We start from the raw sequence: 17,446 nt of genomic DNA, 5'->3' as shown, positions 1-17,446 counted from the left end.
CAAAGCACCCAAAGGTCCCACAAGCACCTCAAAGGCTGGCAACCTGTATAAATTTTTTTTTTTTCAACGTTTTTTATTTATTTTTGGGACAGAGAGAGACAGAGCATGAACGGGGGAGGGGCAGAGAGAGAGGGAGACACAGAATCGGAAACAGGCTCCAGGCTCCGAGCCATCAGCCCAGAGCCTGACGCGGGGCTCAAACTCACGGACCGCGAGATCGTGACCTGGCTGAAGTCGGACGCTTAACCGACTGCGCCACCCAGGCGCCCCAAGGCAACCTGTATAAAACTGAACTCTTCATTCCATTCCCAAAGCCAGATTCCTTCTCTAACACTCTTGTAGTCAGAAGCTCCAGCAGTGACTCAAACATTCAAGCTAGAAGTTGGAATCCTCTATGACCTCTCTCCTTTGCCAACTCTTCCAATCCCAAACCATCACAAGTCCCATCAATTTTACTTTCTAAGTATTTCTGGGATCTATTGCCTCCTCTCCATACTTACTTTCATAGTCCTAGCTAAGGAATTTCTCTCTCACCTGGGTCACTGCAACAGCCTCCATACTATTGGACCAACATCCAGCTGTTGAGAGCCATGAAGGTTCTAGGATTTACCCTACTTGTGAGCTAACAAGTTAGCTTGGATTCTAGCAGTTTCATGGATGCTGACAGAATACACAAGATTCCTGGGTCAGATGCACAGGACTTAATAACTCCCAGCATAGCAAGCAGCTTGAACTCCACATTCATCTCAGTTCCCCTTGCCTCCCCAAGAACCAGAGGGGCAACATGGAGTGACCCAGGCAGATGCTACATATGCAGTGGGATTCTGTCCCAGTTGAGAAACCCTAAGCTTAGGGAAGCTGAAAAATTTTTTATTTTTTTGAGAGAGAGAGAGAGAGAGAGACCATGCGAGCAGGGGAGGGGCAGAGGGAGAGGAAGAGAGAGAATCCTAAGTAGGCTCTACACCCAGCGCAGAGCCTAACATGGGGCTTGATTTCATGACTGTGAGATCCTGACCTGAGCCAAAATTAAGGGTTGGATGCTTAAAAGACTGAGCCACATAGTCTCCCCAAGGGAAGGTGAATCTTTTATAGCAGGCTGTAAGCAAAGCTGCCTGCTCTTTGCTCCAGAGAATCACTATGTCTACCTTCCAAGTTTGCTTTGGAAGCTAGGATTCTTGGAACAAACATCATTCAAAAAACAAAAGGGCAGTGAGTACTTCATTTGCAATACATGCAACAAAAGGGAGAAACTCACACTGTCTCCCAACAACAGCCAAAATCCAAATCAGGCCATTCGAGGGTTTCCTATACCTACAGAATAAAATCAAATCTCTACAAAACAAACACTGTCCACCTCTACCAGCCTCGTTCCTCGGATTCCCTACCTTACAACGTGAGCCGGAAATAACGCACAGCCCCTCCAACTGTGTTTGTGTGTGTTACTTCTGGTCTCTAGGTCTTTGCCTGGGTGATCTTCTTTGCCGGAATCTCCTCCTCCCTTCCCCAGAAATCATTCATCTGATGTTCTGTGAAGGAACCTCTGAGACTCACATGCACTTTGGGTGTTGCTGGGTTAATGTTGGTCTTTGGGGCAGGGGTCAGCAATCCTCACTTTTTACTGGACTAATTTGCCACTTGCAACCGTTTTCTTCTTTCTCTAAATGGAACTACCCATTAGGGGATGAAGTCACCGCATGTTCCAGTGAAACGAGTCTCCAGGATTTTCCCGGCAACTTCGGTGGCAGTGTCAGGTAAATCCCTCATTTCCAGTCTCACTCCTGCTTCTACTTGGCCTCTTGGCTGCACTGTCTCCACAGTCCGGCTGAAACAGCTCCTTTCAGGTTCTGGGTCTGGTTGTTTTCACTCAAAGCCAAATACACATTTTCAGTTACAAAATAACTCTTCATGCCATAGCTTTGTACACCTCCAACTGGAGGCCTGCTGCACGGCCACAAGGAGCAGAAGAAGTAAGGTTGAGAACCGTGGCCCACGGCACCATCTATTTCACAAAGATGCAAACAAAGCTGCATAGAACGTGTTAGAAAAATAGCGTAGCTTTGGGACAGCTTTGAGAGACACTGCAAGAAAACTATTCATTCATTCCAGAAGTGAACTCTGGTGGTCACTGGACCATGTTTCAGGAATCCGTTGGCTTCCAGAGAATTCTTAGGAGTGGTGCCCAACCAACACGGACTTCATCTAACTCCTTTCTTGTATTGCCCTCGTTTGTTTTGTTTGTTTTTGCTTTTCTCCGAAATGAAGTTAATAGCATGAATCACCAGCCCGGCTTTGAGTAAAGAGAACCAACAAGGAGTGATAGCATAAGGCTCATAACGCACTGCAAGAGCGCGAACGAAAAACGTTGTGTGAGATCATGTCCTCGTGGGTGAACTAAAAAGTTACAATCTTCCCATTTGGCGTTGTCTTTTTGGTTGTGCCAGTGTCACCTTCTGGGGTGTCTGCCCAGCTGACAATGACCTCTTCTTACTGAGATCTATGGAGCTGGGCCTTTGACAACCATATTTATGGAATATGATTCTGGCTCCCATCTCCCACCCGACAGGGATCTTTTTCATTCCCTCACATATCCCAAGCACCTACAACAGTGACTAGAACATAGTTAGTGTTCAATAAATATTTGTCTAATTGATGAGCATGAGAATTGAGACTAAATGGAACAGTCCCTCCTGGGCTTGAGGCTGGAACTGTATGTAACCTGTGGATTCTGGAGCTGTAGGCATCGTAGGGGCTGAAGGGCAGGGGAAGGTGGCGATGACGGACACTTGGAGAGACGTCTGGAGAGTGAGGCTTTGGGCTGGCTCCCAACAATTGCCTAATTCCTGCTACGAGGCCATTCTAAGGCCAAGATACAAGCCACTAGCTTTGAATAAATTCCTTTGTCTATGCTTAAACTAGCCCCAGGGCATGAGCCCAACACAATGTAGGAAATCTGGAAGCTGACCTGGCAAAATATAGGTGTGATTAGCGGAAAAAGTTGGTCCCTCAGTACCAGAAGCCCTAGAGTTAAGATGGGCTGTGGCCTCTGGAAAATTCTCAGTGAGCTAGCACAGCGCACTCCTTTCTCTCCCAGCCTTCGAAACTCACAGGCGTGTTCTGGCAATAACACAAGGACACTGGCTTAACACGGTGAGACGTGAAATGGTTAAGCAATAAAACACCAGTTTTCACAGAGACATTTGATAACGTTATACAGAACATACTGTGAAGCCCATACCGGAGCTCTCAAAGCATGGTCTCAAGTGGAATTATTTTTTCCCTCTCACCACAAAGCGGAGGCAAGTAAACACCATTTCTCATGGCCACAGCTCCATGGAGACACTAAGACAGACACAGCACCTTCGGCGCAGAAAGTGAGACAGGAAGCTGCAAAACCCCACATATAGCAAGTGGCCCTGCTCATTGGTATTTGGTGCCAGGCCCCTCCGCAAAGTATATCGGAAGTGGAGGAAACTTCCTAGGTTCTTGGCAATTAGGGATTAATTTACAGAGATATAGCTGATGAAGTTCTGGTATTTCAACCCTGAACTTTGAGCGTTACAAGATGACTCCTAATTTTCTGCAGTTAATACGAAATATGCCATTAAAAGGAAACACACACACTGGTGTGGAACACAAAGAATTCGGATGACAAAAGAAAATCCCAGACCCACTGAGGACCAAGACCTTTCCCTTAGCCACACCCGGTTTAGTATTTCACCAGCACTAATGAGCAGCCATATGACATATTAGTGGCCGGTTTCACCCAGTTACACTGTGGTACCAAACACCTCCTCAGGGTCCAGGAGGTAAAGCAGGTTGGGTTTATTTCTTACTCCTGGAACCTGCGGGTTCCGCCCGTCTGTCTTTCCCCGAGGGTGCAGACTAAAGGAGCACTTCCTGGGTGGGACTGGCGGAGGGAAGACAGAGGGCAGAACCACACAGTGGCTTGTAAAGCTTCTGCTCACAATAGCACCCACCACTTCCACCCACACAGGGGCAAAGCCTCCTGCAATGGGGCAGGAAGTTCAATCTCCCAGGGAGGAACACTAGGGTGGGGCTGAGTCAGGAGGGGCCTGAAGATGTTGACAGTAATTACAATATAGCTCAGCAGGGATTAGGTGTATTTCCAGAACCACGCACTCTATTAATGGCAGTCTGATTTAGATAATTACGCCTAAGTTAATTGTAAACAGTTTACAGACTCAACGCATAATGTGGGCTTGGTCATCTCTAATGACCTTGAGACTCCCCAAAGCGTGTGTATTAAAGACTCCCTCAGCTGTTAACAGAAACCACTGGAAAGGCCGGGTGAACCCCAAACTGCGGGCACAATTCTGATAGTGGGCAAATGGCTTCCCTGGGAGCGTTTCTCAAAGTGTGGTTCATGTTCCTCCTGCAGCAGAAGGCCTTGGAGTGCAAGTTCAACATGCAGACTTTTGGGCTCTAAAGGGATTCTGAGTTTCTAGGGGCGAGGCCTGGGAATCTGCATTTAAGCCGCATTCCAGGTGATTCTGATGTAGACCACCTAGTGAGAATTGCCAGCTCAGAAAATCTGCCCTTACCTGTGCTCCCTCCTGTCAGAGAGCATTAGGCTGGACGCGGGTGTCATCATCAATTGCTGTCCCAGTGTCCATCATGTGCGGGGGTCCAGCCAGGACTAGGAATTTCCTGGGAAGTCAGAGAGCAGGAGGCACTTTTTATGGAGGGGCTTTTAATGAGGGCCCCTACCCTTCCTTCATATACATTACAGTTTATACAGTTCACTATTTTTCTCATAAATCAACATCTGTGAGTCATTTTGTTATTTGTCTATTTTTAGAAATGAAATGTGACTATATTAAACAATGTTCTCATAAAAAACCCTCTTGTAGTAGTCACAATTGTTTGAAAACGTATATTTTAACTGCTTTTCCTCAACAGTGCACATTTGGAACAAAATCTGTGATGAAAGCTTAACCGTTAAGTTTCCAACCTGATTTTTGTGAGGTGGGCATGTTGTTAAATATTTCAGTTATCGATCCCTAAGATGAAAAGTAAAATTTCTAAGTTTATATTCTGGCTCTGCCTGTGACTTTCCTGGGCTTTTTCAAAGAGAAAGAGACAGCAGTGTTCCATGTGGGATGATTTTGTTTCAGAGTTCTGTTGCAGTGACCTCTGCTCCTGCCTGGGTCATTAAATTCAATACACTTCTTCCAACTAAGTTTCCTGGCCTCCTTGTGCCTTAACTGGGCCTGGTCGAGCACTCTAGTAACATAGGCTGCCCCAAAGCTGCCAGTTCATTTTAGGACAGTCCAGCTTGCAAGGAGTTTTGCTAGGCTGGTCTACTTCCCTGTGGACTTTGGGGTCATCACTGTGCTCTGGAAGAGGGGACGTTTGGGCACAAATCCCTTCAAGGTCTATTCTGTTGTTCAAGCCACACCGGATATATGAATTACTTTACAAACTTGGTTGAGCAAGAAAGTTCATGACATGGAGATCTCAAACGTTATTTTCAAGTTATTTCTGCCTTTTTGAAGCCACGTCTATTGTCAAAGTGAGGAAGTCGATTTGTTACAAAATTCAGTTGAAAGAAGTGAGAGAGAGAGAAAAAGAAGGAAGGGAAGGAAAGATATTTTTTGTACTAATTAAACTTTATTGAAAAAAAAACCAATACCAAACAAATGCACTCAAATGCTTTCTAAAGTATCAATTTTAAAGGCCTTTCTTTGCAGGCTAATGACAAACACAATACAGGCAGACATACTAGTTTAACATAATTGGCTGATTTTATACAGCGCTTAGATCTTTGAATTCACAAGCATATTATTAAATCATAGACAATATCTAATGCAACTGTTTCTACAGAACTAGGAAGTAAATTTCTAAGAAACAAAGATTTTATAGACCCCATGTTTTATACCCAATTCCATCAAGGGAAGGGGAAGGGAGGGACGGAAAGAAGAAGAAAGAAAAGAACAAAGGAAGGAGGAAAAGGAAGGAAGGGTAAAAGGAAGGAGGGAAGGAAAGAAGGGAGGAAGGAGGAAGGGGGGAAGGAAGGAACGAAGGAACGAAGCAAGGAATCCTGCTTTGTCCGCTTTGCCTCCATGTTGTTTCTGCTCTGCTGACCTGGCCTCATAGCACCTATCAACTGAACCCAAATATTCACAGTTCTGTGTCTCTCCAATGATGGGTTCTCTTTCCTATGGCTCCTAAATTCTGCAACTTGAACATAGCCAGATACATCTCATAAGATGAAAACCATCATGCCCAACAAACTTCTGGATCTCTAGGAAGTTGGCACCAAAAAGGACAGAGGATGGCGTGAAGTCTAAACTCAACCAACATTGTCATGAAATTGTCATGAGCCTCACGCGCCAGAAAGGATGTGCTCCCTTTTATACTGATCGAAAAACAACAGCTCGTTAATATGGCATCACAACGAACCATGTGTGTGTGGTGATGGGGCGGGGGCTGGGGGGGGGGGGCGGGGGGCAGACACTTTGCCAATGGTTTCATTTTCAGCAAATGTAGATTTAATTTAGTTTCTTGAAATGAGAATGCTTCAATATTGCCTTATGAAAGTACTCCATTCTGGTTCTCGGGCAGAGTATCAGTTCAGAAAAGCTGCCAGTGTCTCTTGCATTCCTGGTTTTGTCTGTAATTTCTAAAGACTAGTAAGTAGACATGGCACTTTACAAATACACAAAGACAAGGGCCTGGCCTTCGGTCAGAAAAACACAACCCAAATGAAAATAATCCAAGCAGAAGCAGTAACAGACAGTTTGGGGGGAGGGCACTGGCTCTGGAAAGCTAAGTTTAAAGTATTTCTGTTTTTGTTTTTGTTTTGAAATGGGAGTGATTTGAAGGGAAAGGGGGCGGTCACGTCCGAGGTTTGCTCTGTGTTTAATCTACATGGGCTCGTGGTCTCGGATGGTCACTCAATTCAAAAGCACAGTTGTTCATACCGACCCTCCCCCCCGCAAAGAAACTGCTTTCTATGGCAGACAACTTCTTTTTTCCAATGGCTTTGTGGCTGACCTCAGCTCCCCAGACAAGTGTAGGCTTTAATAAGATAATTGCTTTCCGAGGCATTATGCCTCCTTTGTAGAAAAGCTTTTTGAACACAGAGCACACCTCGATTGGGAAGAGACCACACCTGAAGTCACAGCCCTAATTGATTGTTTTATTTGCCTTCATCAGAAAGCTCTAGCGACTGCATCAAGCAAAAGTCAGGCATATTTAACTTCCTAGAAACAAGCCAGTTCCCCGGCACTGTGGCACAGTCACTTAATCCAAGACATATTTTTATGCAAACCTCAAGTTATAACCCACATATGGTGGCAGATCATTATCCTAAGACTCTAAATTGAACCAGTTATATAGTTGGAGGGGGATCTATCATAATCTGGAAAACTTTTCTTTTTACTGGTCTATTTTAACAAGTGTAAGGAGGAAATAAAACTCAAAAAGCATAAACTGTTTTACATTTTGAATTGAACTTTGAAAAAAATGGAAATACTCCAAAATAAAGACATACTGGCAAGGGGAGAGGGAAAGATATAGACAGAAATAAAGGAGAAAATGTGGAAATATAAAGGTCTGTTACTGCTTTTACATTTCCTGATTTAGTTAAGTTAAAATGGCAGGATACACAATTATATAGAGATACTATCCCTAATGAAAGGGAGAGAGAGAGAGAGAGAGAGCGCACCAGACAGAGCTAGAGACCCAGAAAGAGAAATGCAAAAGACTTAAATGAAATGGATCAAAATAGACTCCAGTGACTAGCCCTGGGAACTGGAATCAGAGATAACTTTCATTTTGTTTGGGGGCCTTTTTGTGATTTCCAAGCTCCTTCCAATGAGCATGTTTCTCTTTAATGTAAAAAAAAATAATAATAATCAATAAAATGTGTTTAAAAAATTGCTTCTGATTCAAGATACAAACATCTTGAACTCCATATCTGAAGACATAAGCTGACAGACTTCAGGGTTATTAAAAGTGGAGTTTCTCTTTGTGCTAGTATATCCCTGGGGCCCAAAGGATCAGGGAGCACACACACACTCCCACACATTTTGTATACAGCTCACAGGGAGGAATAAAGACTTCTCCATCCTAAACATATTTTCACAGTTCCAATGCCCCAGGCTGCAGTAACGGATGACAAAATAAAGGGCTCTTTAGTGCTGACTTATGGCAAATTATTACTTTGTCATCAGTGGACACTGTCTACAAGGTCAATTCCAACTGTCACGGTACATTGCTTTATACCTTATGTGTGCTACCCAATGTGAGCCTAACCCAGTGGAAGCTGATGTGCTAGGTTGCTGGCTTTCATTGTATCGGTTGTTTCAGGAGCCATGATCTCCAGATTCTGGGCCATTCTCATGCCTGGAAGAGGGAGAGCTGGGAGAGCATCCAGAAATTTGCTCCAGGCATCTTGTTCCATCCACATCAGGAAGCTGGCTGCACAAGGTCTTCTCTGCAGACGTTTCTGTTTCCTTGGCATGCGTCCTTTGGATCGCTTTGTGGGTAAAAGGTACCCTTGGAGGCAGCCTCCAGATAGTTATCCTGGCCCGCTGCCTAAAACTGTGTGCTGCATTTGTTCCTCTATTTGAAGACCCTTGAAGCAGAGGTTTAGTTAGGTGACCAAGATCCTTTCCACAGAAATGCAAATGCCTCAATTAGGGTTACGAGCCATCCGTCATTCTGACCTGAGCACAAATTTGTTCAATCAGGTGTCTAATACCTAAGCAGCTAGATTGAGGAGCAAGAATTGTGATGATCTGTAAAGGGAGCAAAGTGGCAGGGAGGGCTAGAAGGACACAGCTTGAAGATTAAGGAAGCAGGTGGGCATTCTGGGGGTGAAGAAAGAGGCAGGCTTAGGGAACTAAGGAGCAACTCCCCCCTCGCCTCAAACCTCGAGACCACTTTCCTCCTTCCACTTAGCTTTCTTTCAGCTGTTCACTACTATTCCCGCACTACACGCTGCCCCTGCCCCTGCCCCTGCAGCCGCCTGAACCCTGCCCACCCAGTCTACCCACGTCTCCCACTGCCCTTCCATCTGGTGCCAAGTCTTCTGCCTGCTGGATCCCACCTCCACTGCCTTCCGAGCGACCTCAGTCTAGCTCGAGTGCCATTGTGACAAAATGCAATGGAAACATTGGTTCTTGGTTTATTTGACCTTTCTAAAGCCCTTGACCCTAGTGAGCTCTTTCTGCTTTCTTGGATCTTTTTTCTTGGCTTCTTTGGTCCTACTCTCCTTGGGTGACTGGCTCCCTTCTCACTAGCCTCATGCAGATGCCTCCCATGTCTGTACTCTAAGCCCAGACTGCCCTCCTGAGCTGCATATCCCTACCCAACTCTCTACACAACAACCTACATCTCACAGACCTGTCAGTCAACATTTCCAAAATGGAAGCCATCACATTCTCCCCCTACCCCCATCAGCCTGCTGTCTCACATACTGTGGACTCTGTCCACACAGATGCCTCTGATTGAAGAGGGCTTCTTTCCCCCTTGACCCTCTGATTCCCCTCACTTAGCTAACGATTATTCACCCTTTAGGCCTCATGTTAGATGTCAACTCTTCTGGGAAGCCTTCCTTCATACCTCAAGTCTGAGTCAGGGGCTCCTATGATTTCAGAAGCTCCCACTTATAATTCTTTATTAAATCATCCATCTTCCCCATTAAAATATTTGCTCCCCAAGGGCAGGGATCTTTCAGTCTTGTCCATGACAACCCTTCACCCCAGCATGATGTCTGGCACACAGGATACTCAATAAAAAATGCATTTATTTGAGGGGCGCCTGGGTGGCTCAGTCAGTTAAGCGTCAAACTTTAGCTCAGGTCATGATCTCACACTTCGTGGGTTTGAGCCCTACGTCGGGCTCTGCACTGACAGCTCAGAACCTGGAGTCTGCTTCAGATTCTGTGTCTCCCTCTGTCTCTCTCTGCCCCTTCCTTGCTTGTACTCTCTCAAAAATAAATAAATAAACATTTTTTAAAAACGCATTTTCTTGAGGAAATGAAACATCCATTTCCAACACTCAGGCACCCAGCAAAGGTGGAAGTGTCACTTTTCTCTGCCTAGTCTCCTGTCCCCATAATTCCTGTTCAGAAGGTTGGGGCTCCATTACCCAGGTGAGCATCCTTTGACCTGCTCTTTAGCTTAATCATGGGCTGTGTAGCCTTATGTGTGCCCATCCCACATTTTTTTCCACCATGTATAACAATTTTTTTTTCTATGAGAAAACGTATTCTTAGTTCCTAACGCTGACTTGAAATGAGCTTTTGTACTAAGCTGAGTACTATCTCCACCACATGTAAATATGGATCACTCAGTGCAAACACATTCTATGTTGGTTTTTCCAAGTAAAATAAATAACCTTGCCACAGGATAATTCTTAAAAGCAATTTGGTTTATGTCTTAGTCTTTGTTTTCCTTTTTGGAGTCCAACTCTGCTGAAGCAAAAATGTTCAATTCCAATAGGGTCATTTCAAAACTTCATTTTTAAAGTTCCAAATGCTCCATAGTTTTTCCTTTTGCTTTGGCTGGTTAGGAGGATTTTATAGGTCCAAATACATATACTTCTATGCTGTAATTAATGCTTATGGCTACATTATGAGAGAAAAAAAATAGTTTATTAAGTTTATACAAATGAGTCATATGATTTCCCCAACTGTAGCCACAACACACAGCATCCTGAACTACAGGCCATCTGTTTGTCTCTTTCAAAAGGTTGGGTATGGCATTTTAGCAGCAAATTTGAAAATAACAGAGCCACACTCACCACCATGTTGGCAAAAGGTCTGTCCTGAGCCCTTTCTTTCTCAGCTGCTATATCAAAGAACAGCAGCTGCATATGAGATCCTGTTAAGCATACCTTTTAAACCAATGAGGGGGACAGGGAGATATCATGGCAACTCTTTGGCCAAAGAAAGGTATTCCTTGTGGGAATAATAAGAGAAGTGTAAAGAAAATGGAGGGAGTCAGTGGTGTGCGAAGAGACAGATTCTGGCTCTCTTTGCAGCCATTGGGTAAGATTTGCTCTTGGCATCACATGAACGCCCCTCCTCCCAACAGAGCTTTCAAGAAAGTGCCTCATCACGCTGCTCAGATAACCATGGCCTGTTAGCCCCAACTTGGAGAATGCTCTCGAAGCACTTTTGCTTTCTCTCTCACTTTTCGTGCTCATTTTGCAAGAGTGTGCTCTTGACCTGAATCTGCTTTTCATCTTCATTTTGTTCTCTGGGGTAGACAACTATATGGACTATAGGTCAAAGGCCGGGACCCTGTCTTATTTCTCCATGTCCCTGCGATTTCTCCCCTCTATCCTCTGTGGATCCCAACTGAAGATTTCTCTTTAAATCTCCGATTGATCACGATGATGAAAGAGGGCTTCCAGTTCCCTTTATTCAACTGAGGATTTCCTGTTTTGTCTTCTGTGGCCCCCTGCATCATGCTGAATGTAGTGAGTGTCCCATCACTATTGAAATCAGTGCTACTTGGTGCGGTTCAGGGATCAGCTGCATTAGGCTTACTTGAGAGCTTGCAAGAAATGAACATTCTCAGGTCTCTTACTAAACCTACTAAATCAGAATCCCTGAGTGGGGGAGGGGCCAGAAATGTGGAGGTTGACCAGCTCTCCAGGGGATTCCTACACTGTGAGAACCCCTGTCTCAACTGCTAGCTGAATTAAAGAAGGGGCAGTGGTGGGGGATTATTTGTGCTCTTTGGAGTTCCCAACGGAGAGGGAATCAAATACCCAGGTAACAAGGTTCTCCTGGCCGAAGAGACAGCAAGTCTGCCTGAAGTCCTACACAGATAATTATTCAAAATCAGCAGCGAGGACTAAGGACCAAGCTTTACCCACTGGGAGCTTTCTCTTAAAAGTCCCCAAGTTTCTGTTCTTTCCCCCCCACCGTGCCCCCAGCCCCATAACCACTTTGCAGCAACCAGTCTGATGCGCTCACGGCCTGTCTAGGCCACAGCTTCACCTTTGCCTGTACCCATTTGTAGGTTCCTGAATCTCCAGCAATTTAGAAATGACCAGCACCCTCTTCCAAGGCTGGGCTCTGCCAGTGAACACTGGATACGTGCAAAGTTTCATTAACCACCAGCCCGCCAACTTCTTCTGCCCACTGCTGCCCATGGCCTGAGGAATCCTGTCTTGGTGACTGCCTGACCCACAGCTGGGCACGCAGCCACCAAAACTCAGAAAGCAATAGCCCCCTTCTGCAGTCTCTGCTCTAACAATTTTCAAACTGTTTAGAACACCTCCACAGAAAATAAGAGCAGTGTTTTATTCCTGTGAATGCATTTTGAAGTTAAAAAGAACTTAAATTATAGGCTATCCCGTGAGTATAATAAGGCTATTTTAACCCCCCCAAACTGAACTTAGGTGGATAGGATCAGTCAGGTCTGCCTCTGCATCTAGTCTCTCTCTGGACTAGTTGGTTGCACAATATTGACAAGAAAAAATGTGCACTCAGATAAGTAGTTGCACATGGTAACAATTGGGTGTTTTTTGTTTTTTTTTTAAAGATAACTTTCTTTGCAACCTCGGGTTACTGTTCGATTAGACAGATGGCAAGACAGCTTTATTACAAGGTTTCCCCGCAAAGAGGTGTTTATATGGCTTCATAATGAACACGTCGGCAGTCTTTAGCGGGTTAAAATTTGGCACATGTCATATTTGATTGTGTCTGTTTTTTTATATACAGTTGGAAAAACACTTTAATGAAATTTAAATCAAATGTCTGGAAACTCTAAAAGCCTTTGCAGCCCTCAGGGCTCTACACAGCTCGAATCACTTCAGAGATGACAGACCAAGATGAAGTCACTTACTCAGGTCCGATGGCTTTTTGGTGTCAGGGCCGGCTGCATCTCAGGTCGCCTGACTCCTGTGTGCCTGTGGACATCCGAGACCCCATGCAGACGCCGAGCGCCTTGTGCTCTAGGCCGAATCTTCCAGAGCGGGAGCTCTGTTTATCCTGCTTAAATGAATTACAGAATGGAATTTCCCCAGAGCCATCTCTCATCTGCAGCCGGAGGGTGCCGGGCCGGGAGGGCTGCACAGGAATGAAGATCCTGCTACGCGACTCTGCCTCTTCCTGGTGTCTGACCATGAGCCGGCGCACGCAGTCCTCTTAAAATAACACGGTTTTCCTTTCCGGCAGCCCGGGTTTGGCGCGCTCATGGAGCTCTGCTCGGCTATGCTTTCATCAGGCCGCGTCCCAGAAAGCACTTGCTCATTTAGATGAAGGGCATCTGGCACGTGCTCAATTTAGCTAACAAAGATATCATTCCAGCAATGAGGGGGGAAGGGCAGAGAGACAGGGCAGAAAGATGGCGGGGCGGGGGGACTGGGAGGAAAAGCAGATCCATCCTGGCATCCACGGCTCGTCTCGGAGACCACAGGCTGCGTCGCACAGACCCTTTCCCCCAGGAGCTCGCTGGTCTGAGAATAGCAACCCGGGGGAGCAAGCCTTAACAGGGTGAGGGCAGAGGGTTCTTGAAGATGGGACTGCTCTAGCAGGGTCGCTGCCTGATGGAAGGAAGGTCGCAAACCCTTTTCTGTACTTCGGCAGCCTGTGGCTTCTCTTCCGGAGAACTTGCCACAGCCTGTGATGGGGGGATCGCCCTCTGCTCAGAGCTGAAACTCTGCCCACCTCCACACAGCTTTGGAGATGAAACACATTTCAGGCATGTCTGTCATCAGGAGAGAGAAATTCAGCCACACAGGCCCCAGACCGCTCACCCAATAAAGCCCCTCGGGTCTCCTAGCAACTTGGGGAGCTTGGATTTTTCCAACTACTTTTGCAAGGTGGAATTTAATTTTAAAAAATAGGAGGCCCTGTCGGTAAGACCAAAAGGGCTGGAACACAGAGGTTTAGAGGACGTGGATCCCTCTAAGTGCCCCCCATTTTATGAGGAAAACTAGCCCGGGGCTGATTGTGATTTATTCTTTACTTCCTGTTAGAATTAGAATCAAATGGATTGCTTTAATATTTTTGTCTCTCACAAAGAAAAGTAATAAGTCTAAGAAGGCTGCATGCTGCTATGTTCAAGCCTAACCTTTCTCACATAATCACCCCACAGAAGATACTGCTGGTTGCTCCCCCAGTATAGGTTTTCTGCTCCCTTGCCAGAAGAAATGACTGGCAATGTGCTCAGGTGAAAATACTCACATCCCCAGACTCCTCTACACATTGGAGCAGCTGTGTCACCCAATTTGGCCTAATGACCTGTAAGCAAAGTCTACAGGATGGGGGCTTCTGATGAAAATAGACAGACTCGGATAATATGGGAAATTTTCATGTCTTTTTCTCTTCTTCTTGGTAGGAATGATGGCTGGAGGCTGGGCAGCCACTCTGCAACCATGAGGATGAAACCCACACACGACAAATGGGTGGAATAAACAGCCAAAGGTCCGGAGGTCCTTGATGCTTACCTTCAACATTTATAACAGCTCTTCATGGCTTGTCTCAAAACTTCTCCTTAACTAAGCAAAATAAAATCCACTTGGTTAAGATTTTGTGTTTTGATTTCTCTTACATGCAGCAAAATGCACTTCTAACCAATATTCTTTCAAAGCACAATCTTCGCACCATCACAAGCAATCCAGCTTGTAGAACAAGATTCTCTTTCCTCATTTCACAACATGTGGGAATTGAGGCAGGTGGGAAATCATAAAGTGAGCAACTTCCCTTTTACCGAATCAAATTCTGCCTCTCAGCCCTTAGCTTCTGAAACCTCTCAGCAGTGTTTGAGCCACTGGCTACTTCCTCTCCCTTGAAATTTTCTCCGTCTTTACTTCTGTGATACTGTGTCTCCATGCTTTGTTGGCCCACTTTCTAGGGTATCTGAAAGGCTATATAAGATTTTAACAGGGCACATGTGGTGGAGGTAAGGGTTTAAAATCCTTAGGTCGAATGTAAAACTAACCCTTTAATCCCTAAGGGTTGAATCAATGGCGTTTCAGTCATTTCCAAATTATTTTCCCATGTTTACTCTATGGGTACTTAACTGTCCTTTGGATAGTAGGTCATATATTCGTTCAGTGAGTTTTTATTATGTGACTGCTGTGTGCCAGGTCTGTGAAAAGTAGTGTAAAAACAAACCCTAAGGGTAAGGAGTTCTCATCTGAAACAAACTGGGTAAACATGATTTCATTTTCAAACTGATAGAGGAAGGACATCATTTGCATACTCACACTGAAAGGATTATTTCCGGGTCGAACACAATATGTGTTCGGCAGCAGCTCCGCCTGGCATCCTTCCTCCTGAGAGGGAGGGCACTACACCCAGGCCCAGACTGATAGCTCCTCACAACCCCTAGAGGGGTTCTGGGGGTTCTGCTCCCGAATCTGCTGAATCTGTCTTCTCTGGGCACTCTGTGAGATGACATCCCCAGAACGTTTCCCGGCTTCTCTGATTAAACCCAAGCACTCCAAAGTGAAATGTTTAGGGAAAACAAAAACAAAACCAAAAACAACCCAACCTACAAATGTAAGGAATTGCTCATATAACCTTGCTCCTTTCAGAGCCTGGACCTCTCACCCTTGTTCTCTCCCCCTTGGACAGGCACAGTACAGTGTTGCAGTTGCAAAAATACTGGGGTGATCTGGGAGAACTCTTCCCTATACACAGAAATGGGTGTGATGGTGTCCAGTCTCAGAATCCTTTACTCCTTGCAAAGCTACAAACCCACCGGTAGCTTCCCTCCTGGGACAGTAAAAGAGGCTGCCTTCCTCCTCTTTATGACCAGTCCTGGTGCCTGTTCTTGATTCTATGCCCTGCCTCTCCCTGGGTCTTCCTCCCATTGGTCTTCCTCTTTCCTGTATCTTCGACCTCTCTTCTTTGTGACTAGCTCTTTTTCATCAGCATTTAAACACACTCAAAATCTCTTCCAGTTGCAGGAACATATGGAATGGATTGATTGTGTTATAAATTTTGGATGAGGATGGACCTCTGAGCTGTTCAGTTGCTTCTTGTACATCTGAAAACGTGCTGGGTCTTCTGGGGGTTGTAGGCCCATTAGCAGATCACTTTTGTACTGAACATTCTGCAACATTTTTTCAGTTACTGGCACCAGATCACTCCCTCAGTGGATAAGCACTCCAGCTTCTCTGGAAAGGCCTCTGATTCCCCATGTGTGGAATGTTGCCCCTTTCCCATTACTGAGCGTGATGGGCAGAATGGATGGTGATAGAAGCTGCTGGAAGGCTGTGTACCACACACCATTTCCTCCACTCTGACATTTCCTTGAACACGAGTCTTCAAGACATGTTGGTTCCATACACCAACAATCCCTCAGCAGGGGCTGAGGGGATGTCTGTGTATCTAGTCCACTGTAAACGAGGGCACTTAAATGTGTGCTTTATGTCTAAAGACCAGATGAATAAAAGGGCAGTGTTAGGAAAAGTGGCTGAAAAATTCATAAAAGTTACTTCTATTTTCCTTATAGAGATGTCCATTAGTATTTTTTGAAATCATCCTTCAGAATTAAAAGACTAATTTCTTCACTTGAATCCATATGAAGGAAATCTGATACATTAAAACAAAAAAACAAAAACCAACCTTGTTCCTTTACCTGGAAAGCCAGCTGCATCTTGCTGGGACTCCTTAGCTGTGGAACATGCAAAACGACAGCACCTGAGGTGGGCTTCATTCAGGTGAAAGCTTCTGGGGGCTTTCAGGCGGACAGGAATAAAAATTTGGGTTAGAAGTTGGCCAAGCTACAGGGTTTTTGAAGAACCTAGACGACCTCCATTTCCCAGGGGCGTGGTCTCAAGTCTCATCTGAAACGGGAAACTGTCTGTAGGACCTCCCCATCCAACATCATCACCAAGTGCTCCACCATGCCCCTTCTCCCACCAAAGGATGCCAACCCACAGCCTGGCAAACCCCACCTAAGCGGGTCTGCTAATGTGTTCAATTGTGTTGAAAGTCAAAAAGGAGGTCTGAGCAAACAATTCACTTTGAAAGACACCGGGAGAAGCCCGAGAGAAGATCCCTGCAGTGTGTTACAGATAGAGGGGACAGCTTTGGACAGCATGCTTGTTTATTCATGTCTCGGGTGGGGGTGGGCGAGCGCATCTGTGGGCAATCTTTCGGCCTTTGTCCAGATATGAGTGCGGGCTTTGTTGATAACGAGTGACTTTGACGTTGAGGTCACAGTGTGTGCACAACCTCTGGTGTATGTTTGTCTAGGCTGAAAGGACACACTGATGTCTGTTCGCACACATTATCTTGACCCTTTCCTGCAGCCACTCAGTACGCTTGGAAGGGAGAACAGCTCCTTGAATGTTTTTCATGCCTTTTCCTGTGTGCTCCTCCCACGCCTACTCAGGCCTCTCCCGGTACATCTTGATCTCCATCTACCCGTCTCACTGGATTCTGGACCATGCCACCCCCTTTGCAAGTTCTCCTTTCTGGATCAAGCCACTCAAATCCACTTTT

General features: G+C 45.5%; 1 long non-coding RNA gene across 2 annotated transcripts; it reads left to right on the top strand.

The window, feature by feature from the left end:
* The first annotated feature begins 1,615 nt into the window (after positions 1-1,615).
* Positions 1,616-14,517, top strand: LOC131511813 (uncharacterized). 2 transcript variants are annotated; one of them, XR_009261757.1, is made up of 3 exons: positions 1,616-1,751; positions 8,335-8,518; positions 14,328-14,517. It is a non-coding gene; the product is annotated as an uncharacterized LOC131511813 (long non-coding RNA). The 2 variants fall into 2 exon arrangements; XR_009261760.1 differs by having other exon boundaries at positions 1,620-1,751; positions 8,335-8,454.
* Positions 14,518-17,446: the final 2,929 nt, after the last annotated feature.

This window comes from Neofelis nebulosa, chromosome 1, assembly GCF_028018385.1.
Source record: "Neofelis nebulosa isolate mNeoNeb1 chromosome 1, mNeoNeb1.pri, whole genome shotgun sequence".
In the NCBI taxonomy this organism is placed as follows: domain Eukaryota; kingdom Metazoa; phylum Chordata; class Mammalia; order Carnivora; family Felidae; genus Neofelis; species Neofelis nebulosa.
The sequence above is the reverse complement of the archived record's forward strand: the minus strand, read 5'-3'. Positions and strand labels throughout refer to the sequence as shown.